This window comes from Dermacentor variabilis, chromosome 5 (assembly GCF_050947875.1).
Source record: "Dermacentor variabilis isolate Ectoservices chromosome 5, ASM5094787v1, whole genome shotgun sequence".
Taxonomy (NCBI): Eukaryota; Metazoa; Arthropoda; class Arachnida; order Ixodida; family Ixodidae; genus Dermacentor; species Dermacentor variabilis.
In genome coordinates this window covers 148,430,810-148,443,542 of record NC_134572.1, presented here as the reverse complement: position 1 = coordinate 148,443,542, position 12,733 = coordinate 148,430,810, and the positions used below count along the sequence as shown (strand labels likewise).

Here is a 12,733-nt window from a genome sequence, read left to right as displayed (position 1 = left end):
GAATTGCCAGCGCCCTCTTTTTGGGTAGACCATTGGCAGTCGGTTCCGCTACGGGGATCTCCATGGGCGTTTCTACTGCAGGGGCCTGAGCGGGTTGAACTGTCTCTCGCTTGCTGGCTTTTTTGAGTTCTGCAACTTCTGCTGCGAGCTGCTCCATTGCGTATTTTAATGAAGCGTTTTCTCTTTCCAATTGTGCAATCCTGTTGTGCTCTGGCGATTGACCCCCCGTTACCTTTTTCGGTGATTCTTTTACCCGGTCAGCCCATGTGGTACCACGATCAGCAGGCTCCTGGATCTGAACTGCAGGTCCCCTGGAACGAGAGTGGTCCCTGAAGCGGGAGCGGGTCCTGAGAGCCTTGCGACCCCTAGAAGACGAGCGTTCTGTCGAGCGACCCCTAGAAGGGGCACGGTCCTGGTAACCGCCATCCTCACCGCCGGGGTCTCGGGATTGGCTCCTGGATCTGTGCGAGCTGCTGAGGGCCGGTTTGAGAGGGGTTGGCGACCCAGTTGGTTGTTTGGATTGTTTGCGGTTGCGCCGTTCTCTTCTCCGTTGTCTAACTACAAACGGAATTCGGAACCTATGCTTGCAGGTTCTGTCAGCCGTGGGATGAGGGCCATCGTAGAGGGTGCACTTCGGTGTACATTCGTGCTTATCGTCCGGGTCGCTCGCACCACAGCCGCGGCAGATTGCATTTTCAGGGGGTGGGCAAACGTCAGCTCTGTGGCCAAGCTTTCCACATGCATTGCAAACGTCAGTTTGTCTGCGATAGAGAGAGAATTTCACCAAACTGGGACCACATTTTACGTAGTCCGGGACTTTGAGTCCAACAAACAGGACGACTACCGTGCTTGTGTTCTTGGGTTTAATGACGAGGCGTTTGAGCTCCTCTCGATCCATGGTGGGATCAATGTCACGAGATCAATGTCCATGTCACGAAACTCCCTTGAATGTGTTTTCGTGGGCTGCGATATACGCAATAACTTCGTAGCTTGCTTGTCCAATATGTGAAGCTTCCACATCGGCGTACACTTTGATGGTGTGCTTTCCACCAGTATGTTTTGCACCATGTTCGGACATATGATATCCTCCGCCGTATCCGCTTTCGTAGGTCTAGCAGCGGTAGTAAGGGCTTGGGCAACTCGGAAGTGGCCCATCTCCTTGATGTCCAGTCCTCCACGGGGACGGATTATGATTCGAACATGCTCTTTCGGTAGCCGAGGCAATCTCGAAGCACTCGTTAGCCGTGCGTTGACACTCGACGGAGCCTGGCTTTTATTCCCGGTGACTCGGGCGCCCTGCCCGAGTCACTGGTGATGGGTTTTCGCTTGTGTAATGCCGTGGGCCACCCAGCGCTTTCACTGACTTCATCGGGAGAGATATCCTCATCCTCAACGGTGATTTGCATAGCCAGAGACATCATGGCTTGAGCGTGCGGAACCGCGCTGAGCTCGCCCACCGAGCCTCTGCCGGGCAGAGGTCGCACAGAAAAGTCCTCGAACGATTGGGAAAATGTTCACTCACTGTTGAAAACTAGATATCGATGGAATCCTTGCCACTTTAGCCGTCGATTGGTGCCAACATCCTCAAGCTTGAAGCAAGTACTCGACCTTAATCATGTAGAAAAGCAGGAGAACCAGATATTGACGCACGCTCTCGTTTCTTCTTCTTGCTATGGGCGCCAAAGCATCGAAACAAAATGAATACATGTCACATCGCACAGCTCGCAGATGGCAGAAGATGAGCGCCATCTCGCATGCATTAATCGTGGGCCAGAAATATCCCACTCAGTTTCCACGTTAAACAATGCCTAACAAGAGACTGAGAAGAATATGGAGCGAAAAAAAAAACACTGCAAGACACCTAGACAACTGCATGACGCCACTACGAAAGCAGAGTAGATAAAAAAACCGGGTAACACTGATTTTTGACAAGTTAAAGAACGAAAATGTCATATACGCCTGGGATGATTACACGGATGAACGCTATCAGGTGCGCGAGCTTACTCAAAGAAAAAGAAAAACGAGGGGCATGCCGACACACAGGACCGTCGCGCGCACAAAGATATGCTCTGCTTACTAAATATGGGTGCACGCAGCGTTGCCAACTAAGTGGCTGACTTGAAACGTGTCTTTATAGAGTACGAGCCGCACGCCATGGTAGTTACTGAAACGTGGTTTCATTACACGGATGTATTGGATTCGGAAATTTGTCTCTGTGGATACAGTGCTATTAGAAATGACCGTGAATCTCGAGGCGGTGGTGTGATTTTATTGATGGCGCGATTAAATATTCCGTTATACAACATTCACAGGACTTGGAAACAGCATGGTGCAAGCATTCTGTTGTGACGCAAGAAATGGCTGTAGGTGCAGTGTACAACCCTCCTTGAAAGTCACTTTTATTGACACATAAATAGCTTTTGTCAGGGCATGCTGGCATAGAGGAAAAATTTTGTTATAGCGGGGGTTTTAACCTCCTTGATGTCAACTGGGACGAAATGATACCTGCAGTGCGTGAATCCGATATCGCTCTTGGGTTCATTCACTTCTGCTTCATTCATGGATTTACAAAGATTATTCGTTCTTGCACACGAATCCAAGGCAATAGCATGTCTGTACTGGACCTGATCTTCTTAAGCGAAAGAAGTGCTTCGAGACCACGTGAGGTAGAAGTGTTACCTGGTATCGCTGACCATTCATTAGTCAGCAAGACCATCACCATGACACCATTCCGGAAAGCCAACCAGCCTTTTTTTCGTACCAAAATTTCGATATGGCGGATGGTACCGTTAGACTAAATAAGCTTGATTTCTGTTTTGGCGGGTTCGAAGAGCAGTGTAATGATGAAAATGGAGGTGTTAATGCACTCTGGCTGCTTTTTAAGACAGTAGTTCATAAAGTCATAGCAAGGTTTGTGCCACTTAAAACAAGAAAGAAACGTAAGTATAATCCTTGGACAGCCAGGCATATTATCCAGTTAAAGAGAAAAGTTGGCAGATGTAGTGATAGCTACCGCCGTACCCACACTATAGAGATACGGAATAGCATATCAGTATTAAGTGGCCAACTGAAATCATTAATGAAAGAATAAAAACACAGATATTATAATCAAGCTCTTCAAGCGTTTCTGTATGAATCTCCACAAAAGTTTTGGAGGCACTTAGCAACAACCGGTACATCAATTACCCAGATAAACACTGAGCACGAGTGTCACGAATGATCATGAATTAATTGCTAATACTTTCAATAAATATTTTACATTTGTTTTCATAAGCGATGATAATCAACCAGAAGAGCATAAATTCTGACTGGAGGTTCCCCCAGAGGCAAAAAACATAAAGTTGTCCATTGAAGGGTTGCGGCCTTTGTTGCTTGCACTGGACACAGCCAAATCGGCGGGTCCGGATAATGCAACCAACTGTGCAATTTACACTAACTACTAACATACCAACGACTGTGTAATTTACACTTGACGTTAGATCTGTGTAAGATCAAATAAAGCCTATTTAATAGTTGTCTAAGGTTAACAATTGGTTCGATACGTAGCAAATTTCGATAAACCAAAAGAAATCTGTGTGTATGACTACATCCAATAAACATCAACTTTTAGTACTGAAACACAAATTACGAGACAACATACTTAATCGAGTAATCGAATACCAGTATCTGGGCGTCATAATTTTTTCAATGTTGAACTGGAAGTCACATGTCGTAAATGTAATTAGCAAGGTCAATAAAAGATCAGGCTTTATCAGGCGCACAGTTAAGTTTGCTTCTAGCGAGACGAAGCATATTACTTACAAGGTACTGGTGCGTTCAATGTTAGGGTATGCCTGCGAACTGTGGGATCCACACGTTCAATTTCTGGTATCGGACCTGGAACAAGTGAAAAGACGCGTGCCCCCATTCATATTTTCTAGTTTTGGCAAACAAGACTAAGTGGAAGCCGCTTCATAACAAAGCAAATATGCCCCTTCTACAAGTGAAGTGGGAGCAGGGACGATTAAACCTTTTCTACTCCATGATTATTAATCGAGTTCTTATTGACAAGTAACGTATATCGAACAATCCACTTCATGAATAACACGGAATCAAAATCCTAGGCATGTAGAAGAGAGAATGCTTTCAAAAGACTGCATGAAATATTCTTTTTTTTTTTAGTTCAAACAGCCCGTGATTGGAATATGCTACCCTACCATATAGTATGTGCAAAGAGCCGTGAGAAGTTCTCCACTATGCTGAATGTTACGGTTGCGGCCGACATACGTAGTTAATACATTGTGTCTTCTACGGACATGACTGCACGTGCACGCATTTTAGAAACTGCTGTTATGTCATGACCTGTACGCTTCTACCTGACATAAAATTCATGTATTGTGTTTCTGTGGATATGACCGCTTTCTATGATCACTTTCTATATGCTTGTAATAATCCTCCCCTATCTTGGTCCTGGATAGATTGTGTTAAACAAATAATAAATAAATAAGCACACGAAAAAGAACTTCACTCGTCGCAACTGACTGAAAGGGAGGGCCGGGAAGAAACTGTGTTACAAACCTGTAGCAACGAGTAAAGACAGAAACGGAGCACTTCCATGTACGTCTTCTGGCCTTATCGCTTCCTCGAGACAGCGGGGGACGCTTGAGCAACTCCCGGGAGAGCCGGCGATGCAGGTTTATTTGTTCCTAGGTCGCAGCACTTTACTGTCGTTGCATGTGTCGGCTGCTGGCAGCTCCTAATGAGGACAAATGAAAACTGCCCTCGTAATGTAAAATAAAAAAAACAAAAAAGGAAGAGCGTTCTATGTGCTGCTCTCTTTGGTTTATTCATACGGTAGAGAGGAAAGGGTCACTTCAGCCGTTTTCACTGCTCCCGGCAAACACTTCTTATCGCTACAGTTTATGTTATTCTATCTTGCACCTTGCGAAAAGCAAGTGTTAAAAAAACTGATCACCCGGAAGGCCGTCCTTTATTGTAGGTGTGCGCTACATCTACTGCAAAGGTAGTAGATAATTCAGCTGGCGGCAAACGTGGCGTCCTTGACACGTGCGGTGAGTGCATTCTCTGCGGCTTCATATATTTAGCTCAAATATAACGAGGGAAAGTGCCCGCGCTGAGTCTGTACTTCGCACAATGAAAGCGTTCTCTCGGCTTTAAAGAGTTTCTCTACCTCCGCTCAGGTACGTATGCCTGTGAACGTACTGGTTGCGGCACTGCCTAAAGTAGGAACGTTTCCTACTTTAGGAAGTGCTGCAACCTTTGTTATTTTAGTTTTACTCATCGAAATTGCCTTCTGGTGCTTTGTCGCTGACAAGTGCCCAACGGGACGCCAAAACCAATGTGCTTGGATGGTGCAGTAGAGAAATTGAGTATTGTGAAGTCTTAAATACGTTTACTATAGGTAAGGAATGTTTTGTAGTGTCCTCACTTCTAAGTTTTCTGCTCAAAATGCGGGTGAGCATGCAGATTATGCAACAATGCAAGGGAAATAAGTATCAGTGATAGCATCGCACGCGCCCTGTCTTAGCGCTGCTAATTTTAATGGCCTAGAGCAGAGGTTCACAAACTTTCTGGCCTTTGGGAACTTCCCCTACATTCCCTCCAAAATGACGTGAAATCCTCCGATGCGCTTATCCATGGGCTCACAATTATTGCGGCGATGATGCAATTGACCGGCTTATAAACGAGTACAAGCGAAGGGCACATCATATCGAATCCCTTAAACAGGGTAATCAGTGTGTGGCTCAGTGTCACTTCCCGCCAAGGTTTCTTGTTGTGCCGTCGCCGTATACTTGCACTTGGATGTTGCATGAACATATGTCTTTTTTGCATCATTAAGGTAAAGCGAAACAATCTTACATGCGCTCGTAATCGTCATGTTTGCTACCATGTTGTGCACATGACCAAGCTTAACCGATCTGACAGAGAAACGAGGCGTCAGCTACACGAATGCACTGTCACGACTGAATACCACTTCAGCGACACACGAATAAAGAAATCAAAGCAGCGCAAGCTTGCAGTCTCCGATATTTATTTTTCAGCGTGTTATCTTTGATCTCGATGGCCATAGCGCTTGACCGGGAGACTCCTGGTTGTATAGTAAGATCCGTATTCATTTTCCCCCGGACTGTTTCGCCCCCCCCCCCCCCCCCGTAGTGCAGCGCGCGCCGGCGATATGGCTACCTCTATAGTTGCCGCGTCCCACAGACAAAGTCCTGGCGGAAAGGAACTGCGGGAGGTAAAAAGTTTACTTATCTAGCGCAAGAATATTGCAAGGTATTCACACTGTGCAAAGGTGTCCAAAACAGATGCCCATCGGAACGGTAACCTTAAAAGCCGGCGCCTCTGGAGCAGCATGGTGCATGTTATGGCACTAGACGCCATTAACGCCCTACCCGGATCCCTATGGGTTTTTGACGAAAATTGCAGATTTTTTCTTGAGCCGGTGCCTTGGAGGCTTGAAGGCAGCGCTTCTGGAAATCGTCATTTTGAACAAAACGAGCAGCAACGGCGGCATTTTCATTGAGGTAAGAGATTTCCATGTTTTATTTGACTTGCGGCCTACCGTATAACGTAAGGCATGACACGTGCTTGTGTTTAATACATTTCTGTACTTGTGCCAGTTTTCATGATCGTCCGACGCGTTACAATCGTTGTGACCGTTATGAATAGCATATACGCGAAACAATTCCCGACCATGGCGCTGTGAATTTAAGTGCGTTAGACATAGAAACGAGACCGTGTGATGGACGTGCAACCTTCATTGAACTGAGGTGCAAAATTTGGTTGACGTGATTTTGGTGTTTTTCATGGGGTATGTCTATTCGCAATAATAATCGATACCATCTCAGCAGCGTTCCCACAGCTACTGTAGCTGCTTAGGGCCTTAAGCGTAATCGTTGAGTAGGTGATTTGCAACCGATTCATTTTAGAATATATCTTTCTGGAGGAGGGTGGGGTGACGCTTCATACACTCGCCATGCGCCTTTTTTAATGTGCACATTCTTTTCACTAGTTATCATTGCACAAAACTTAATTTAATTGCCTAACATCTCTGGCCGAACAATTTACTCACATGTTTTCCTTTATCATTAAATCTAATTTCGCTTCGACTTGCCGTTCTCTTCTCTAAATTATGGCATGTGGAAATGAACATTTAGCCCGGCAAACCTTGTCTATTTAAGCACTACTGCAGGATCCTGGCCCGTACTGCACCTAACCAACCACTGTTCTTGTGCAGGAAGAACCAGCAGATTGAAGCTAATTGTGCCGTGACATGCAAGGGTATTGGATTGCTCCTGGCGGAATTTGTTGTGAGCTCGTGTTCGGCGTTCAGTTTTCGCTCTACGTATTTAATTAGAATTTGGCTCGAGTTAAAAGAAAATGCGAAAGTCCTTCATTATTTGCACTTCTTTTTATTCATGTTAAATTTTAACTGATTTTCATAATAATTATACGCTTGTTTTTTTCAGCATATTGAGTGCTTTTTGTTGGATTTGTGAGCTTGATGCAGCTTCGCCCTTACTTGCAAAATGATAGTCACTAAGAGCCCGTTGCAAAATTTGCAAGTGCAGGGATGTTCAACTTTAAAGAATTGCACCTATGCCTCCATATATGGTAGTGCTCATTCCAGGCTCCCAGAGTATGTATATTTTGACCATGTATGTCGATAACCAGGAATGGGCATCTCAATATACGTGAAGGTTACACACAATGCACTGGGGAGCCTGAAATGAGCACTGTTACGTACGCCGGCATAACTACAATACCTTTAACATGGATATTGTTGCACGTGTAATTTGCGAAACAAGCTTTTAGTTACCATTCTCTTTTGTAAGAAGTGGCGAAACCGCCTCAATCAACTTCAACACAGTAAAATGAGCACAACCGCAGGTTCGCTAACCAGCTGTAAATACAGTAAAATCATAATTGCTATGATTGCTTCATTTTCACTGAGTAGAGTTCTATTGCTGTAGCTTCGGATCATGCACTTAAAAAAGTTTCGTATATGTGACATGCAGCTACTGTAGCGACAGAGTCACATTTACAACATTATTACACATTTTGTTTTAAAGTGCCCGATTTGTGCAGAATTTCTTTTTCAGACAGCCCTCGTCGGCTTGCTGTTTACGCTTGGTCCGAGAAAAAAAATTGTTACAGCTCTAAGAGTCCGCGGGCAGCCTGGGACTTCTTGTCTATGAAAAACAAAAGCGATTCTGGCAGCTATCGAACTGGTTGGCTGACATCCGAAGCTTACCGAGAAATACGAGTGCGGGACAGCGGTCCCTTGCGGTCAGAGGTTTTCAGCGATGGGCACTCGAAGAGGCCCATGGAAGCAGGGAGCCGCCCTGCACACATTTGCACCATGCATTTCAACCAACGCAGAACTAAAGACGCAGGGCGGCGAAAAAAAACATTCACATTAAGAACTGCATTCAAAGCACATTTGAAATCTGCGCAATGCAACAGTGGCCAGAGTAAATCAGTCACGCAGCAGAAGCGCCGACCTCCCCTCATCTTGAGAAATGCCGGACACATTGTGAAACGCCGGTTCATAGTTCACAGCACGTTCATACCACAATATTTACTATAGAGCCTATGAGAAGGTGCCATTGGCTCATTTCTGAAGTATTCAAATCTGCATGGAACTTACGTGCCCAGTGGCACACTACTAGAATTTACCGCGATGTCTCTGTGGGTCTATAGTACGAATAACCACGAGTCGTTTTCAATACCTGATTTTGTTCGTGACATAGAACTTCTTTAGTCGTTTAACCATTAAGTTACGGCGGGGCCGGCGGCTGCTGGAGAAAGGTAGCGCGACGTGTACATGTCCCAAAATGTTGGGCATGAGGGGCTGTTACTGGCTTGCCGAATAGCTCTTGCCATATTGCATGGGTCATACTAAACGTATTGTCGTCGTCACACCGTTGTCGTTGCACGATTATCACACCTCCTGGCTGCCGGCTACAGTCTTGTACTATTTACCGGTGCTCCGCCTAATGCAAAGACGACATAGGGAGCGAGTTGAGGCGGCCCGCAGTGGTAGATGACGTACGTGAGCGCCGACGTGATCTTCAACACAAACGGGCCATCCTTTTCGTGCCGTCGCCGTCATTAATTATCAAAATGTCAGTACGTTATCTGAGGAGGCAGTGAACTCCGCCTCCTTGGAATCATTTGTTCAATGTATTAGTAATATCAAATTTGTTGAAATTGGAGTCCAAGTGGTGCACACTCTGAGTTGATAATATTGCCTTGTTCGAGTATTCATTTTTCATCTACGTCCAGTGTATTGCAATGTTTTGTTTCTCTACTTTTGTATGTATTATATCTTTGCAATTATCTCAAGTTGTTAGTTTAAATTTACTTCTCTTGTTTGTATTCTTACTATCCACTCCTGCATGGGCCCGAGAAGGGCCTGCAGTATCTGTAAATAAAATAAATTCCATTGTCCTAATTTCATTGCATTCCTGCCATTGTGTTCATTCCTCAGTGACCGATTATAGGCGTGAAAGTGTGGACATCAGCACGTATTCGCACCGATAGTACCTTCTTCACTACCGCCCTCGCCTTTGTTTTCTTCCCTTAAACCATTTTCCCTGTATAGGGTAGCAAACCGGGCGCGTGTCTGGTTGACCTCCTTACTTTTACTTGCTTAGTTTCTTCCTCCTCCTCCTTTGTTGTCTTGTAATCACTCAGCCATTTTCAATCTGTAGCTGTCAATATGCATTGTGATATCATCAGACCGTCATCTTCGAACCGTCGCTATCATTCAGTCGTCGTCAGTAAGTCATCATCATTTCATCGTCATCATGCCATTTTCATCGCGTCGTCAACAGGCAGTTACTGTCACGCTGTCCTGGACGTTGTGGGGATTTGGGGAATTCGACGCGCCATTGCGCGGGCGCATTTCACCCATGTCTGTAATCCAAGCCACCTCGCCCTTGCTCCGAACCAGTTTTAGCGGTGGCGTTCCACTCGCCATTGTTCGCAGTGAGGGCGGAGCTAGTGACGTCACGCAGAGGCCCCTGGTGGCTACTGCCGTGACGGAACCGGCTCTCTTCTCCTTGGGACGGCACCCGGTACGTACATGCTTCCTCTCGTCCGCCGACACCTTTTGTGACTGGGACTGAGCTCACGCACGGCGCCTTTGCCCGTGCGGGGAGCGCGTACCTCGTGTTGTTTCCTATCCCGACGCTAAGCCGAAGAACGGGTGCCTAGTGCTCGCGCGAGGTCGTACCACGCCGAGCCGCACTCATCGGAGGCCCAAGCCGAAGGAGATTGCCCGAGCTCTCGCGAGTTGGCCCATTGGTTATCGCGAGAGCAAGTAGCATAGCCGCCGGGACTTTTCCTAGCGGCGCGTCCCAGCTTGAGCCTGTGCTCTCGCAGCGACGTGCTACAGGCGCCCCTAGCTGTATTTTTCGCCCTTGGTGCGGGACCCCTTTGGTTCCCCGCCGTCCCGGGACCGGGCGTTTGTGCAGTGTTGGGTGCCGTTGGAGACAATAAACGGTTTCCTTCATCTTAGGGCAATACTGTGTTTTTGCGTGCGTCGCTCGGTAGCCCCTTGTGGCCTGAGCTCGCGCGCAGCGGCGCTAGAGGCTGACGGCTGACGCGGCCCTGTGGCTCGCTAAGCTCGAACCCGCGGTGGTCGGTACTCCTGTGAGACCCCAAGACCCCACACTGGCGCCCAACGCGGATTCAAAGGCTCATTAAGCCTTTGTCTGTGCTTAGCCGAGTTATTACGCCTTTGCATATTATACTTGCCGCGTTATGTCAGCTAGGCCGAGTGACCTTTGTCATTTGTTAGGTGACTTTTGCCCTTTGTTACCGCGAGCAGACGCCGCGTTGCTCGATAACGTGGCCAGTGCTCCCCTTGAGCAGCGAACTTATGCATCCTCACCTGTCGCAGCCCCCTGTGGGGACGACAACACGAGGCGCTACGTACCAGCTCCCATTGGAGCAGTAGCGTTGTTTGGGAACGGGGCCAGAGCCCTCCCCGAACAGTGCACACCAGCACATTCGTCTGCCACGATTCCCTTCGGAATGCAAGGCAGTGCGATGTCGCAGCGCTCTCGATCGGCTCCCTGTGGAGTTTACGGAGCGCAGCACGGAAACGGGGCCTTAGCCCTCTCCGACGTTTGCCCGATGGCTGCTACTCAAATGAGCAGACAAAACCAGTGGCCTGCCACGGCCCCCTGTGGGGATTACAATGCTGCAGACACGAATTTCGCTCACCCGTCTCCCTTTGGAGTACATTCGGCTGTGCCCAGTGGCGCAACTTTCGAGCGCGGACCTGTTTTGTCGACGCTGGCTGCAAGCGGCCTAAGCAATTCACGTATAGCTGCCTCAAGTGGCGGCTGTGAACGACAGCAGGCGCACCCCGCTAGGAGCCCGTTTTGCTCTGGGGCTGGCGGCGCCGCGGCCGGTATCCCTGTGGAAACCGCGCCGCTGATCGAGCTGGAGGACTGTTCACCCTTGCTCGACCACGCCGCTAACGCGCCAACGGTTCCCTTTGGAGCAGGCGCACAGACGCTGTTGCAAAACGCCGCCGAAATGATTCAGTCACTCTCGGGGGCAGTTAAGGCGCTTTCGGCTGTACCGAAATGCGCGCACCCCGCTGTACGGTTGGCAGTCCCGACTTACAGCGGATACGGTGACCTGCTCAGTGCCAGGGATTATTGTGACTCCCTGGTACGCTACCAGATGGCAAATCGTTTGGAGGATCAGGAGGTGCTGGAACGCGTCGTTCCGGTAGCGCTTACTTTCCGGATACCGTGCAACAACCCTCGAGGAGTTCCGCGTGGCATTCCTGCGCGAATTCCTACCCGCTGACTACCAAAGTAGGATGCGGCGAGAGCTTGAGCTACGTACACAAGCTCCTGACGAGTCGCTTCAGGAGTACGTACGCGCGATGCAAGACCTTTTCTTAATCGCCGAGCCCAAAGCTTCGAACGAGGAACGCGTCGAGCGGGTGATCAGGCAGGCACATCCGACCTTTTCGGCGTACCTGCGCGGCGGCCGCTTCCGAGATTTAGAAGAATTGGCCGCCGAGGCAAAGCGCATTCAAGGCGACATTCTCGCCGCGCGAGCCTATCGCCCACCGCCGCCCGCCAGCGAGGCCCTTGAGCCACGCTGCGCGTGGGGAGGGCCTGTGCCCCTCCCCCAACGGCAACAACCCGGCCAAGCTGCCTTTGCGGCTACAAGCGGGTGTGATTGGGAGCTGAGCGCGCGCGCTCTAGATCCCTACACGTACGGGAGGCGGGCAGCCTGTGCTGCACCGCTGCCCGAAATGCATGCGCAGGGACGCACTTCGACCCAACGCATCGCAGAGGCGGACGCTCGTGATAACAGGCCCTTTGGTCAAGCAGCGAGTCGACCCCGGCAGGGAGCTGAGGCCGCTCCGCCTCGGGAAAGGTACCGCGGCGGAGTGCGCTGTTTTCGCTGCCAACAGCGAGGGCATATAGCAAGGGACTGCACCGCGCCCAGGCCTCCTGCGAGGTCGGGAAACGGGAGCGCGGGTCGCTCGTGAAGGCACGGGTGACCGAAACCTTGCTTGTCCCCTCGGCGTACCGAGCAGGTTGTGTTGCTGGGGCGCACGCGCCCTTTATTCCGGTGACCATTGTCGGCCGCGAATTTCCTGCGCTGCTGGACACGGGCGCAAGCGCTTCGTTGTTCGGCGAAAAGGTGTTATCCCACTTGCAGAAGCACTCAGTGCACTTGCGGGATTGCC

General features: G+C 48.9%; 1 pseudogene; it reads left to right on the top strand.

Annotated features, from left to right (window-relative positions):
* The first annotated feature begins 11,148 nt into the window (after window positions 1-11,148).
* Window positions 11,149-12,532, top strand: LOC142583665 (uncharacterized; annotated as a pseudogene).
* Window positions 12,533-12,733: the final 201 nt, after the last annotated feature.